Source organism: Pristis pectinata, chromosome 6 (assembly GCF_009764475.1).
Source record: "Pristis pectinata isolate sPriPec2 chromosome 6, sPriPec2.1.pri, whole genome shotgun sequence".
In the NCBI taxonomy this organism is placed as follows: domain Eukaryota; kingdom Metazoa; phylum Chordata; class Chondrichthyes; order Rhinopristiformes; family Pristidae; genus Pristis; species Pristis pectinata.
This window is the reverse complement of record NC_067410.1, coordinates 100,947,008-100,961,481: the sequence shown is the minus strand read 5'-3', so window position 1 is coordinate 100,961,481 and position 14,474 is coordinate 100,947,008. Positions and strand designations below refer to the sequence as shown.

General features: G+C 45.2%; 1 protein-coding gene across 1 annotated transcript in view; it reads left to right on the top strand.

Moving 5' to 3' along the window:
• Window positions 1-339: 339 nt before the first annotated feature.
• The window catches only part of si:ch73-206p6.1 (phospholipid scramblase 1), a 46,330-nt gene continuing 32,195 nt past the window's right edge, over window positions 340-14,474 (top strand). Inside the window, exon 1 of the mRNA XM_052017690.1 lies at window positions 340-453. The gene's annotated coding sequence lies outside the window, so the exon portion shown is untranslated. The remainder of the gene's footprint in view (window positions 454-14,474) is intronic.

Genomic DNA, 14,474 nt, shown 5'->3' with positions numbered 1-14,474 from the left:
GGTCTGGGATACAGTTGATCTGGCCCTGGGGATTTATTGTCTTTCAATCTTTTTTTTAATTTGTCCAGCACTGTTTTGTTTACTGACACCATTTCCCTTTATATTAGACTCCTGGTTCCCTAGTACTTCATTCTAGTTCTTCTCACTGATTCAAAGTATTTGTTTATTGCTATAGTATTTCTTTGTTCTAAATTATATGCACTCCTGTTTCTCTCTGCCTCAAAGACTGGATATAAACAGCTTGTGTCTTTCCAATGGCAACGTGAAATCTGAGATAGTTAGCTTCCTGTATCTCAAAGTAAATGCCACTCCCCGGGGAAGTTCGGCAGCTCCATCGAATGGAAACACCGCCCACATGAACTGCGGAAACAACATCAGTGCGAGAACGGGTGACACTTGCAGTTTCACCGAGAGATTAGATCGAACAGGTGTGGTTTGGGCAGGAGGCGGAAGGTAAGGAAATGAAACCTTTCTTCCATTTTAAATGATGTTGTTGATCAGGCTGTAATCTCCGTGGTGGATACCCTCACAGCAATAGGAAGGATGGATAACACGGAGCACATCTGTCTGTATGACGCTGCCGCTTGTGGTCAAAGTAATCGGCAATGCTCGGTCTGTTGACAGCGGGGTAGGTTCCTGGCAAACTCCCGACCATGGGTAGTAGAAGATACAGGTTATTTGGGAATGCCAGTCGTGGCAATTTCGCCCAGTTAAAGGTTCATGACAATAAAGGTGTGGAAGAATTGACTCAGTGGTTTATACTTTTTGAAATGAAGGCGGGAGAATGTAGTAACCTAACAGCCAGCTAACATGAGGATAATAATTAAATATTTCTGAGAATCCAGTTTTCTTAATTGTGAAAAACGTTTTTTCTTCTGTTCTTTGAAAGGTGAAGAACAGTTTAGAGGAAGATGTTGTAGATAAAATGATGAAAGGCATAGATAGGGTAGAAAGCCAGAATATATTTCCCAGGGTGGAAATGTCCAACGCTTGAGGACAGAGCTTGAAGGTGAGAGGGGGAAAGTTAAAGGAGGTGTGCAGGGCAAGTTTTTTTTACACACATAGAGTGTAGGTGCCTGGAAGGAGTTGCCAGGGGTGATAATGGAAGCAGATATGATGGTGGTGTTCAAGAGGTTTTTAGATTGTTACATGAATATTCAGGTATTTAAGGGACATGAATCATGTGCAGGCAAAAGGGATTAGTTTAATCTGGCATCATGCTCAGCACAGACATGGTGGGCTGAATGGCCTGTTCCTGTGCTGTACTGTTCTATGTTCTATGTTACTAGTGTAAGATCCCAGGTATTAGTAACTTTAATTCAGAAGTGACCTCTGACACTGGTGGTCACCAACTACATCAACCTCGTCAGAAACTAGATCGCTCCCTGTCTTTTACTGCTGGCAATAGTTAGATTGCCAAGGGCAGTGACATCTGTAATACACAGACTTTGCTGCATTTAAAGCTTACTCCCATTGCGCATTAGTCTGCACCTAACATTTGTCTTGTGGGATAGGATGGAGATTGGTAGAAGGCACACTCTCAGCATTCAAACACCCCCACACTAAAAAAACTTTTTCTTTGCCAGTACTTTCTACCCTCTAACAATAAAAAACAACTAGAAACTCTTGGCAGATCAGGCAGCTTTTGCGGAAAGAACAACAGAGTTCATATTTCAGGTCAGAGAATGGGGTAGAAGGGTCTTTGACCCGATATGTTAACTTTGTTTCTCTTTGCATAGATGCTGCCTGACTTGTTGAATGTTTCCAGCATTTCCATGTTTATTTTAGATTTTCAGCATCTACAATTCTTCTTTATTTTCTTTCTAGCCAATTCTTTTTTCACTTTATTTTATCCTCTCCCTTTTAAATAAAACTTTGGTTAGGCCCCACTTGGAACATTGTGTGCAGTTCCAGTGTCCCCATTACAGGAAGGATGTCGGAGCTTTGGAAAGGGCGTAAAAGCGGTTTAGCAGGATGCCGCTTGGCTTAGAGAATTTAAACTATAAGGAGAGGTTGGACAAACTTTAGTCGTTTTCTCTGGAGCGTCGGAAGCTGAAGGGAGACCTGATAGAAATTTATAAAATTATGAGAGGCATAGACAGGGTAGACAGAATCTTTCCCTAGGGCAGAAATGTCAAGTAGAAATGAGCTATCCAATACCAGAGGGCATGCATTTAAGGTGAGAGGGGCTAGGTTCAGAACAGACCTGAGGGGTAGGTTTTTTACTGAGAGAGTGGTAGATGCCTGGAATGCTTTGCCTGATAGGGTGGTGGAGGCAAATTCATTGGGGACTTTTAAGAGGGGCTTGGATGGGTGCATGAATAATGGAAAATAGAGGGATATGAGCACTCTGTAGGTAGGAGGGAAGAGCTATATCAGCACAACATTGTGGGCCGAAGGGCCTGTTCTGTGCTGTGCTGTTCTATGTTCTATGTACTAGAGGGCATGCATTTAAGGTGAAGGGGGAGAGGTTTAAAGGAAATGTACAAGGCAAGTTTTTTTACACAGGAAGTGGTAGGTGCCGAGGGCAGGTGGGGTGGTAGAGACAGATATGAGAGTGGCTTTTAAGAGGCTTTTGGACACAACAATATGCAGGGACATGGATCTGTACAGGCAGAAGAGAATTAATTTAATTTGGCATCATGTTCAGCACATAGTGGGCCGAAGGCAATTAACCTACTGTGCTGCACTGTTGTATGTTCCTCAAGGTGTATTTTTGCTCTCTCATCATATACATTCTGCTGCACACAAAACTTGTCATCAGAATGCTGCTGGGAGTCCACAGAATGTGGACAATTAGCTAAAGGCAACTCAACGTATTGGTATTGGTTTATTATTGTCACTTGTACCGAGATACAGTGAAAAAGTTGTCTTGCATACCGATCGTACAGGTCAATTCATTACACAGTGCAGTTACATTGAGTTAGTACAGAGTGCATTGAGGTAGTACAGGTAAACACAATAACAGTACAGAGTTAAGTGCTGCAGCTACAGAGAAAGTGCAGGACAATAAGGTGCAAGGTCACAACAAGATAGATCGTGAGGTCAGACACCATCTCATCGTATAAGGGAACCATTCAATAGTCTTATCACAGTGGGGTAAGATTGTGGTCTCCATGCATGAGCACAGATGTAATTAAATGTAGAAATGAATAGCACCATGTAACTTAGAAATCAGGAGAAGGACCAGCAATGTAGCCACCAGAAGGTTGCAGTGTTGCAGAAGGTTGTGCTGCACCCTTGCAGCTCCACCTACCCTGGTTTGATCCTGGTCTTTGATGCTTCTCTGTGGAGTTTGTGCATTCTTGCTGTGACCATGTGAGTTTTCTCCTGGTGCTCCAGGTTCCCCCCACATCCCAAAGAAGTGATGGTTGGTAGGTTAATTGCCTACTGTAAATTACCCCCAGTGTGTAAGTGGGAGGCGGCAGTATCAGGAGGAGGTAATGGACATGTGTTTGCAGGGGAATAAATGGGACTGACAGGAATGCACCGAGAGCCAGTAAAGACTTGATGTTGTTGGAAAATATCTGGTCGTTTTCCCTGGCTAGAACTAGGCTGAATCATCTCAAAATAAGAAGATAGCCATTTTGGGTTGGAGTAAGTTATTTCTCTATGTAGGACTGTTAACGCTTAGTTCCAAAAGCCGGGAATGCTTAGTTGTTAAGTTTATTTAAGACTGAAGTCAATAGAATTTGGGAAAAGAAGGGGATCAGAGGATATATGGACAGGATGTCAAAGTAGGCTCACTAGGATGAAGGTATTTGTCTGCAATGGAAGTGGCATCATTCTCTTCTCCAGCTGTCCTGAATGATTGAGCTTCTTAATGTCAATAAAGAGATTAAATTGCAGTTGCTGTCACCGGTAAATGAACACCACAAAATGACAACAAAGTCATTTCCTTTATTCATTCCACAATACTACAGGAAACAAAATATATTGATCACAATTTGATAATGCACTTTTTTGCATCGATAGGTTTTGTCATATGTGTTTTATTCTTCACTGAAAATTTAAGGTTTTTAAGAACAGCCTAGTTTATATAAATATGTGGTTGTCCAGATCCAAGTGTTCTAACATGGAATTTCGAACAAGTGGATGGAAATAGTCCAATGCTTTGCCATGGAATATCTGTTTACGTGTGAATGAAACTGGCGTTGGAGGGGATCAGACTGGACACAAAGATATCCACATAAGGAACACTTTCAGCAGTTTGGGAATAGATGCCTAGAAATTGGTTTGTTTAGCTTTCATCTTTATGTGCAATTTGCACAACAATCAGTTACACCCAGAATAAACCAATCATTCCTGTGTAAAATTGGACTGGGCACCTCCATGCATTATTTACGTTACTGTGCATCACTCTTATGACGTCACTCTTTGGACAGCAACCGTTTCTAATCCCAGAACTCATTGGTATTAAGTTAGGGTGCAACCTATGACCATCTTGGACAGTCACAGTACAACCAGGAACACAGTGCAAAACTCTGCTGCTTTTATCACTATTAAAAAGCTGTTCTGCTGACATCGGGAGACTTGACTGGGCAGTTCAGAACTCACTGCAGACTGCTTGAATGCTTTCTAAAGTTGACAAATACATTACAATTGTGAGCACCCTCGCCAACATTTAGCTGTTGACATAAACATTCAGTGGGGGCTTGGTTGTGGAAACTACTGGCAGCAATCCATTACTGGAGGCTTTGGTTTGGCACTGACTGGCCCAGTATGATGTCTTGGAAACTCAGGGACAGGAGGCAGTGATGTGCCCCTCAGTGAGGAGCTGACAATGGATGAACAGCAGCACAGGTCCCCAAGACACTCACTACTGAGCTATGTGACATTCTGCAAGCTGCAGGTTGGTATGTTAATGACCACTGTAAATTACCCATAACGTATAGACGTGTGGTAGGTTCTGCGGGGAATTGAGGGAAATGTGGGGAGAATAGGACGAGTGTAAATGGGTGCCTCATGGTTGGCACAGACTCGCTGGGCCAAAGGGCCTATCTCCCTGCTGTACGTCTCTCTGACTCTCACACCTAGACTGCACTCTCCACCAAGGTCATTGTCTTTCAGTTTCTTCACCACAGGCTCATCCCAAGTGGGCAGAATAGATCTCTGTGGTGCATCAGATCGGTCACTCAGGAACTGCACACATGAGGAAGTGATTTTGATTTCAGTACAAAACATGACTTCTCAGGAATGTGGACTTGCCAGTCTTGCTGGCCTCCCAGAATGGCAGGCAGCTATCGACTAATTCATGCCCAGAACGGTTCCCAATTAATAACCTGTTCCTGTTATAGTGTCATAGGGTAGTACAGCACAGAAACAGGCCCTCCGGCCCACCACATTGATGCTGTCCATGTTGCCCACCTACACCATCTCCATTTGCCCACATTAGGCCTGTATCCTTCTTTGCCTTGCCTATTTGTCCATGTATCAGTGTATCTTAAACATAGCATCTTAATACCAATAATAAACTATTACCAATACCAAGAGTTATTGTGTCTGATCCCACCACCTCCTCTGGCAGACATTCCAAATATCAACCACTCCCCGAATTTAAAAAACTTTCCCCTCAGACCCCCTTGAAAACCCCTTCCTCTCACCTCAAACCTACACCCCCTTGTTTTTGATAACCCTACCCTGTCTATGTCTTTTATAATTTATAATCCCTCTATCAGTTTCCCCTCTGCCTCCTTGACTCATGGGAAAACAAGCCCTCACACAAAGTAAGTTCCTTCACTATCCACTCCAGCACTCAGTGAGAAGATGATTGAGTCCCCCTTCGTCATCATCTCCATATTTCCTCTCATCCCTAAACTCTTACCAGCCTCAGGCTTAAATATAATCACTAAGCATTGACAGGGTGCTGTGGGACAAGAGCTACTTTTACTTCATATCTGTTTACTCCTGTACATATCAGTTAAACTGAGATAAAATAACAATCATACAAGTATAAGGGTAGTAGCAAAAAAAAACTGCTGGAGGAACTCAGCGGGGAAGAGACTGTCAACATTCCTGGTCGAGATCCTGCATCAGGACTGAGAGTGGAGAGGGAAGATAAAGAGGAGAGGGGGAAGGGTGAGACGAGGGCCAGTGGACCAAGGAGGGGTGAAGGATGATGGGCAGGTGGTCAGGTTGGGGGAGGGGGGATGCTGGAGGGGTTTGGAGTTGGTAGACAGGAGTGGGATGGTGATAGGTGGAAGCAGACAAGAGAGATGGAGCCAGGTGGGAGGACGGGAGGGTGAAGGGGGAGATGGCTGCTGAAGGGAGACAAACAGGAACACAAAGGCTACCGGTGCTGGGATCTAAGAAAGGGAACCATTAGGGTGAGGTGAAGTCAGGTGGAACCCGATGGGGGAGGGGATCCAGTGGGTGAAGTGTGTGGGTAGTAAGTGGATGGAACCAGGAGGGGGAGGGGGACAAAAATGGGTGATGGGGGACTATGGGTCGGGGGGGTCTGGGAAAGGAAACAAAAATGGGAGGACTGGAGGTGGATCAGAAAGAGAGGGAGAAGGGAATGCTGGAGGGCATGCATTTAAGGTGAGAGGGGGTAGGAAGAGACGTGAGGGGTAAGTTTTTTACTCAGAGAGTGGTGGATGCCTGGAATGTGTTGCCTGATATGGTGGTGGAGGCAAATTCATTGAGGGCTTTTAGGAGGGGCTTGGATGGGCTCATAAATGAGAGGAAAATGCAGGGATATGGGCATTCTGTAAGTAGGAGGGATTAGCTGTGTCGGCACAACATTGTGGGCTGAAGGGCCTGTCCTGTGCTGTACTGTTCTATGTTCTATGTTCATGCGGTTCTTGAACCAACCTGCATAACCCTAATCACTACCTCAGTATAGCAACACTATAACCAGATTTTGCTTGTCCACCCTACCTATGCCCCTCAGAATGGTTGAAGGGAATTAGCTGTTCTTGAACCTGGTGGTGAGGGACTTCAGGCTTCTGTACCTCCTGGAGTCCAGGAGGGTTTGCACTCAGTGAAAGAGGACCCTTGATATTGAACACCAATGACAGGAAATTGAATTTCAAAGTGATCACAAGTCATCTTCCCTGATTATTTAGGCATTTTTTTTGTGTTGAAAACCTGAAATGTTTATTAAAAATGACCACATTGCAAACGCAGGAAATCTGAAATAAAGACAGGAAATGGAAACGGTCCGCAGATCAGGTAGTGTGAGTGAAAAGCAGATAATCCCCAAAGTAGTTACGGAGAGAGAAAACGAACAAAAGGACATGGTAAAGCAATGAAATACCGGGCAGAGCTGCTGCAGAAATTTGAAACCAATGAGTTAATTCCTGTGTGCATTCCCTTCTCCCTCTCTTTCTGATCCACCTCCAGTCCTCCCATTTTTGTTTCCTTTCCCAGACCCCCCCACCCATAGTCCCCCATCACCACTGGAAACTTCAAAAACATATTCGTCTCATTACTGATCAGTGGGATTGGAGCCAGCATTTTCAGTATCTGTGCATTGATTCATTGTTTGTTCAAGGCAGTTTGTGAGAAGTTAGTACTTCAGTGGTGAGCTACTAATACATGTTGCATCACTTTGATCCCATCTAACACAGGCTGCTTGCCAAGTCAAAGTTCTGCCACCATTTGACCCTTTATATCTGAGTCTTTGCTAAAAGGTACTTGGACGGGTACATGGATAGGAAAGGTTTAGAGGGATATGGGCCAAATGCAGGCAAATGGGACTAGCTTTGATGGGAACCTTGTTTGATATGGACCAGTTGGACTGAAGGGTTTGTTTCCGTACTGTATGACTCTGTGACTCTATGTCTACAGAATGTATCATCCTGTAGTAGTAGTGCAAGTAGTTAAATGACCACGCTCGTAATCGAGCAGCCTGAATTTACAATCCAGAGATGGTAGTTCAAATCCCACCATGTCTGATCCAGCACAACTGTATATGGTTAGGAGAGAGATGTGGGAGTGCTCAATATTGACTCCTGACTCCATGAGATCTCATAGTATCTGGTCAAACAATCGCAGAGAATCCTATGCTTATTACCACCTAATCAATGTCCATCAGATAACCAATCAATTCTCTTCCCTGTTGAACAACACTTGGAAGAAGCACCAAAGGTTCTCATTGAGGTCTTCACTTGTCCATCACCAAGAAGAGCTCAGTATACCACCAATGATTAAGCAGGCCAAGGTATGAAGGATACAGTCGACAGGGAGCATTGAAGTAACTGATGTGAGGGTTAAACTTGCTTGACTTTGCTTTCACCAAAGTCCTGACCACCTGTGTTGTCTTGAGTTTCAGTCCAATTTTGCTGAGTGAAGTACTCTCAGGATACAGCAGAAATATACACCACCACAATCTCTACCCTCATGGCCTGAATCATCTCTTATTCTAACAAGCCATGGTAACAAATCTGGTTCAATGAGCAGTGTAGGAGGCCATGCAGGAAATGTTTTTATACCTAAAACTGAGGGTCTAACTTGCAAACCCACAACAAAGGAACCTGTGTGTCATGGTGAGGCATAACAGTTCACAGAGCTGTTCTGGAAAGGCAGTCTACATATTCGCTGTAACCTTCTCTCTCAGATGGATCACAAAAAAATTAATAATCTTGCACCACAGAGGACTTAAATGTCAGTTTCCAACATTTACATCATGGAAATCTGACAAAAGAAGAGCCATGGCAGGCACGGTAGTGTTGTGGTTAGTGTAATGCTATTACAGCTCCGGCGACTCAGGTTCAATTCCCACTACTTTCTGTAAGGAGTTTGTACGTTCTCCCCGTGTCTGCATGGGTTTCCTCCAGGTGCTCCGGTTTCCTCCCACATTCCAAAGCCGTACGGGTTAGGAAGTTGTGGGCATGCTATGTTGGCACTGGAAGCGTGGTGACACTTGCAGGCTGCCCCCAGAACACTCTACGCAAAAGATGCATTTCACTGTGTGTTTCAATGTACATGTGACTAATAAAGATATCTTATCTTTTCATGCTCTGCCTAAATTGGAAGTGTGTGACCTTATCAGGCTGATCCTTAACTTATCTTGGGGCAGCTCTATCAGTTCAGACACCAGTCCCCAGATATTTGTGAGCCATGGCCAAAACTGGAGTTCTGTAGCAGATTGTAAATTGTAAACTGGCTTCTAACTCACTTGTGGTGTAGGACAGTCAACTTGCTGTGGGCCACTTGGAATAATTGACAAAGAGAACGTGGAAATGAATACAGATAGCCAACCTGCAACTGGGACAACTGTGTGAGCTTACTGAATCCACCCAAGAGTCCATTGTTGTGAAAAGGCACAATAAGGAACCCTCAAGACGAGCTTATTGTCATGTGCATGTGTACAGTGAGGTACAGGTACAATGAAAAACTTGCTTGTAGCAGCATCAGAGGCACATAGTTACAGACAACGCACAGAACATAAATTATACGTAAAATTATACCACGCAGTGGAAAATAAAGACTGTGCAAAAGCAAGACCTTAGTGCAAAACAAAACAAATTGAAGACAAGTCCAAGAGGTGGTCTGTAGTGTTCCGCGGCTGAGGTAGTGTTAGGGTTGTGCCAGTCAGTTCAAGAACCAGATGGTTATAGGAGAGTAGCTGTTCGTGAACTCTCTCTACCTGGATCCATGTATTCTAGGACAATGCACTATGTAAGTAGTAGGTATAAACTCTGCAGTTTGTCCAACTTGGGGCCTGATCAAAGTAAAGAGAAACTGTTTCCTATGATAACACCGCCTTTATAGGTTAATAGGAACAGGTTCAATTGTAACTTTCAAAAGAAGATTGGTGGAGGGATAATTGTAGCTGTATGATGGAAGGATAGGGAAGTGAGATCACTGGGACTGCTTTTTGGAGGAGATGGTACAAACACATTGGCTGAATCAGCTTACTCTGGGAGCAGGTTCTACTTCATGATTCTATTTTGTCACAACCAAGTTTATATAAACATATGAATATACGAATTACCAGCAACATTCAACCACTTGAGCTTGCTCCACTATTCAATGAAGGTCATGGCTGATCGATTGTAACATCAGCTCCACATTCCTGGTAATCTTTCACCCCATTACTTAGCAAGAATTCATCCAACTCTTCCTGAAAGATATTCAAAGTCCCTGCTTTCACTGCTCCTTCCAGGGAGACAATTCCAAAGACTCACGACCCGTAGAGGAAAATTGGCATCACTACAATGTTCCCAGGCATGGAGCGATTGTTTAGTGGGGAAAGGTTGCACTCATTGGAGTTTAGGAGAATGAGAGGCAATCTTTTTTAAACATATAAGATTTTTAGTGGGCTTGTCAAAGTACATGCTGGGAGGACATTTCTCCTCATGGGAGAATCTAGGACTGGAGGACATAACTCAGAATTAGTGTTTGCCTACTTGTGACTGACTTGAGGATGAACAACTACTCTCCAATGGCTGTGAGACCAGGATGTTGCTTGGATTACAGACTATTAGCCATGAGGAGAGATAGGGCAAACTTGGATTGTGTTCTCTGGAACGTCGGAGGCTGAGGGTCGACCTGATCGAAGTTTAAGAAACTATGAGAGGCATAGATAGGGTAGACAGAGTCTTTTTCCCATGGTGGGAATGTCTAATACTAAAAGGCATAGCTTTAAGGTGAGAAGGGAAAATTTAAAGGAGATTTACGAGGCAAGGTTTTTTACGCAGAGAGTGGTGGGTGCCTGGAACGTGCTGTGGGGGAAATGGCGGAAGCAGACACGATAGCAAACTTTAAGAGATATTTAGACAGGCACGTGAATAGGCAGGAAATGGAGGGATATAGACCATGTGCAGGCAGATGGGGCTAGTTTGGATTGGCATCATGGTTGGCACAGACACTGTGGGCTGAAGGGCCTGTTCCTGTGTGTACTGTTTTATGTTCTGTGTTCTTTATTATCACAGCACATTAGGCAGCAACAGCGGAGGGGGAAACAGTTAGCGTTTCAATCACCTTTCATCAAAGTTGTATCGCATTTGTTAAATATGACCTTCCCAGCAGTATTCAATGAGATATTTCTGTTTTATTCTAAAATAATTTAGCAGAGTTGTCCCAAAGCTTGAATGTGTGCTTTTCACTGGGTGAACAACATGTAAGATTATCTTGGTTAGCCACACCACAGTAAAAGAATGAGGAGAAGCATCAGCTATCTGCAGAAGAGCAGCTACTGCCTGGAACCCAGATACTCAACCAAAATGATCTTGCATGAAGATTTTCAATGAAATACTGAGTCATTGAACAAATGAATTTACATTTTACTTCGTCCATTGCTGTGCAATTTGTCATTTGCAGAACTGTTGCAGAAAAGGAAAATTTGGAATACTTTAAAAAGGGAATAACTGCACCCATTGCACTTGTCACATCAATGAAAGGTACAGTACAGAAACTGGCTAATCAGCCCATCTTGAACATGCTGGTATTGACAAGGCTAATAAATTAGCCCCACTTCCCTATATTATTTTTTCCATTGACTAGCAAATACTTCTCTATTTATTCAACTCCCACTCGAAAGTTACTGAACATGCTTCAAGCAATATATTCTGGGTATTTATTTAAAAGCAAATCCTATCCTGCCTCTCATCCTTTCACCATTTACCTTGAGCATGTGACCAGTTGCTAACTTTTCAGCTTCAGGAGGTAGTTTCTTATTTTGTTAAAACCATTTGATTTTAAACTGCCTTCATTTTCCCGCTGACCTTGCGTCTTCCAGAGAACCCAGGCTTGTGCTCTCTCCACCAAAATGAAGTCCTGCATTTCGTCTTGGTGGAAGGCAGAGAGCGGCACTGTGGTGCGGCAGGTAGTGCGGCTGCCTCACTGCTGCAGTGACCTCGGTGCGATCTTGTTCTCCACTCTGTCCGCACAGAGTTTGCATATTTTGCCAGTGACTGCATGGGTTTCTCCCAGGTGCACTGGTTTGGAATGCAGGACATAAAACAGAACAGTTCAGCACAGGAACAGGTCCTTGGACCCAGGATATATGTGCTGAGCATGATGAAAATTAAACTAACTCCTTCTGCCTGCACATGATCCGTATCCCTCCATTCCCTGCTTGTTCATGTGCCTGTCTAAAAGCCTCTTGAATGCCTCTATCATATCTGCTCCCACCGCCACTCTTGTTATTTCAAAAATAGACTTTATTCATAATAAGAACTACATACGAAGGAAGAAACAGTGCAAAAATTTTCTACATTCATAGTCGTTGCATTCAGTAGTGTAAACTTTTAAAGAAAAAACACACAAACATAGCACTATTGCCACTCACCTGAGGTGACATCCCTTTCATTGTTCGAGGGGCTTCCCCACCGAACTCTGCCCCTCCATGTGTGATAGCGGAAGGAGTCCAGACTGTGGTCCTTCCCCACAGAGCCTTTGTATTGGCTGCACCAAGCCTCAGTGCGTCCCTCAGCGCGTACTCCCGCTGCCTGGACATGCCAGTCAGCATCATTCCCTTACGGATATCTCGCTGTGCTGGGAGACCAACAAGTTTCGGGCAGACCAAAGGGCGTCCTTCACCGAGTTGATGACCTTCCAGCAGCACTTGATGTCTGTCTCAGTGTGTGTCCCCGGGAACAGCCCGTAGATCAGAGAGTCCTCTTTCATGCAGCTGCTGGGGATGAACCGGGACACGGACCCTCGCATCCTTCTCCACACCCTCTTAGCAAATCCACAGCTGCAAAGAGGTGGGTGACCGCAGCCGTCTGGAGGGCAGCGTGCGTTGGGAGTGATGTGTCATCTGCAGAGGAAAGCTTTGACTGGGAGGGCACTTCTCACCGCCAGGCATGCGGAGTTTTGGTGCTTGTTGGACAGATCTGGCGAAGAGGCGTTCTGCCGGATGGTTTGGACAGTTTGCTCAGGGAACAAACCCACAGAATCCACTGAGTCCCCATCCCACAGTGTCTGCAGTACATTCCTCGCTGACCACTGTCTGATGGACTTGTGGCCAAAGGTGCTTACTTGGAAGAACTCTTCCACAAAGGACAAGTAGTGCAGCAACGTCCAGCTGACTGGGACATTGCGCGGTAACGGGGCCAGGCCTATCTTCCGCAACACCAGGGACAGGTAGAACCTCATCATGTAGAGACACTTGGTGCCGACGTGCTTTGGATCCACACGTTATCTGATACAGCCAAACACGAAGGTTGTCATCAGGATGAGGTCAACGCTGGATACACTTTTGCCCCCATTCTCTGGGGACTTGTGCAGCGTGACCCATCGGACTCACCCCATCTTGGACCCCCAGATAAACTGGAAGACATCCTGGGTGATTACCGACGCAGAGGAGCGGACAACAGGCCTCACCTGTGCCAAGTACAGCAGCCCTGAGAGCACGTCGCACCTGATGGCCAAGTTCTTCCCAGTTATTGACGGAGAACGCCATTTCCACAGACCCAGTTCTTGTTTGACCTTCCCAATCCGCTCCTTCCAATTCTTGTCACATGCCTCAGCCCCTCCGAACCAGATCCCCAGCAGCTTCAGGTAGTTGGACCTGACGGTGGAGGGGACATTGGTTCGGTCAGGCCAGTTGCCGAAGAGCATGGCCTTGCTCTTCCTGCGGTTGACTCTGGCCCCCGATGCCAACTCAAACTGGTCGCAGATGCGAACTGACCGTGGATCCGAGCAGAAGACGGCGATGTCGTCTATGTACAGGGAGGTTTTGACTTGTGTGCCCCCACCACCTGGCAATGCCACCCCTCTTATGCTCTCGTCCTTCCTGATCGATTCAGCAAAGGGTTCAATGCAGCACACAAACAAGACGGCGGAGATTGGACAACCCTGCCTGACTCCTGACTTGATGGGGAAACTATCTGTCTCTCCACCCACTGATCTGAACTGCACTGCGGATATGTGTGTGAAGCAGTTGGATCCAATTTCAGATTCCCTCCCCAAAACCCATTTTGGAGAGCACATCCAGCATGTACCTGTGGGATATCCTGTCGAAGGCCTTCTCCTGGTCCAAGCTGACCAGGCAGGCGTCCACCCCTCTGTCCTGCACATTGGCAGTTTTATCCCTGAATAGCACAAGGCTATCAGATATTTTCCTGCCAGGTACAGCACAGGTTTGGTCTGGGTGGATCACCTGTCCCAGAGCAGACTTGACCCAGTTGGCAATGCCCTTGGACAGTATGCTATAGTCCACATTCAACAGTGAAATAGGTCTCCAATTCCTGATGTCCTCCTTCTCTGCCTTCTGCTTGTTGATGAGGGTAATGATGCCCTTCCTCATGGAGTCTAACATGCTCAAAACATAGCATTGTACACTTCCAGCAGTTCCAGGCCCGTCCAGTCCCACAGAGCCGAGTACAACTCTGCCAGTAAGCTGTCCCCTCTGGGAGTGTTATTCATGCCAAGGGAGTGGGTGGAGCCAGTCAGCTCCTCCAGTGTGATCCAGACTCTCCCACTTGCTATCGTCTAACACCTCTATGATAGAGCACAGGAAGTTCTGGGAGGCTGTGTTGTCTGTAGCCTTTCTGTCATACAGACTGGCATAGAAGAATCTG